Source organism: Etheostoma spectabile, chromosome 10, assembly GCF_008692095.1.
Source record: "Etheostoma spectabile isolate EspeVRDwgs_2016 chromosome 10, UIUC_Espe_1.0, whole genome shotgun sequence".
NCBI lineage: Eukaryota > Metazoa > Chordata > Actinopteri > Perciformes > Percidae > Etheostoma > Etheostoma spectabile.
This window is the reverse complement of record NC_045742.1, coordinates 23,347,377-23,349,090: the sequence shown is the minus strand read 5'-3', so window position 1 is coordinate 23,349,090 and position 1,714 is coordinate 23,347,377.

Genomic DNA, 1,714 nt, shown 5'->3' with positions numbered 1-1,714 from the left:
GTCCAGTGTTGCCATGTCCGCTTATTCTAAGCGACTTTGGGCTTGTTTTTTTGTAAAGTCGTACAAATATTGGTAGTCGCGGGTTGCGGTTTTTTTGGGCTTGTCACTAAAGTGTAGTTGTATTTGGGCTTGTACACAGCATGTCCTTGCGGCTCGCTCGATCCCGCCCCTTCCCCATAAACACTATAGACAGCAGCGTTATTTCCCACCCACTTCCTGCTTCTAATTGGCTCTGACCCAGATGGAAACGAGTACCAACCAATCAGAGGCAGAGCAGGGCAGTCTGTTGTTTTCTGGTTAGGAAAATGCGCGAAGTAGCGACTAATGGGAGTGGACTGTAGGAGAGTTTTGGGAGGAGATAAATGCCCGGGATAAAGTGGGTGAAATACGGGAAGAAATATAACAAAGACTGGGGAGAAAGAGAAAGGAGGAAAAGAATGGATTCAACCCGTCGTGGGGAATAACTCAAAATCACTGTGAAAAAAAGTGATTTCAAATCCCATCAGTTTTCTAATGTTAAAAATGTTTAAAAGGTGGTTTAACTTACTCCTGTGGTCATTGTTGAAGCTCAGGGGGAGAAAATAAATAAACTCTAGCCTACCATGTGTACAGTTTAACAATTGTCTACATGGATTGTAACACAGTTTTATTATTTTTCTCTTCCAGGATCTTAGGGGGGCTACGTAGAAAAAGTCGTATTTGGGCTTGTTCACAGGCCTGGTTGCGTATTTGTCTCGCAAGATCTGGCAACACTGCCCTGCTCACACACGCTCAGGACATAGAGAAGTGAACATCTCTCTCCGTCAGGTCTCTGGGGCTTTCCCGTTAACATTTAGGGTTTCTTCAGCTTCAGGTGTGTTTTATACTTCGGTTTGAACTAGTACCTAGCAACCAGGAGACTTCTGGTAACCGTGGGGTTTGTTCAGACATAGTGCTTGGTAGAATGCGACTCGGGTTGCATCTCTGCCGTCTGAGTTTTTTTTTTTTTTAAACTGCCTGCTGGCTCTAACCAGTTTTTTTGAGTGTCTGAAACTTTCTTGCTGTGCTTTATAAAAAAAATAAAAGGCAGTTGCGGTATAAATAAATAATATTACAAATTAAGATACACACACAAACACATTCCAACCCCCTGCCCCCATCTCTCTCTTTTTCTCTCTCTCTCTCTCTCTCTCTGTATCTCTTACTCACTCATAGACACTCACACACACACATACCTGTGAAAATAAAAAAGAACCCCCCCAAAAAATGATTAAGAGTTAAAAAAAGAAAGTTATATTGTTGAGTATGAAAACTCTTGTTCATTACAATTTACTTAATAATTGCAACCACATTGTTGTATTTATTGTTGCAAAACTTGTTATATAGTGTAGGCCTATATAGTTCGTTTGTTACCATGACAACACCACTGGTCTGAAGCTCGATGCTGTCATGTAAATAGTTTTCTAATGAGCAATAAATATAACAATTTCTGATCAACCCATATCAATTGCATGCTTAAAATAACATACCGGTTAAAGCCCTGCCCATTTCAAGACAACCCGACCCACTTCCGGGTTGAATCTGACCACTTCCGGGTTAGGCCCAGTCCGAGTACGGATACAGATAATTCATGTGGTAAACAGATACAGATACAGATAATGCTGTACTCGCTCATCCCTAATATTTACTATGTAACAGTTATTCAGTACTTGAGTAGTTTTTTCACCAAGCACTT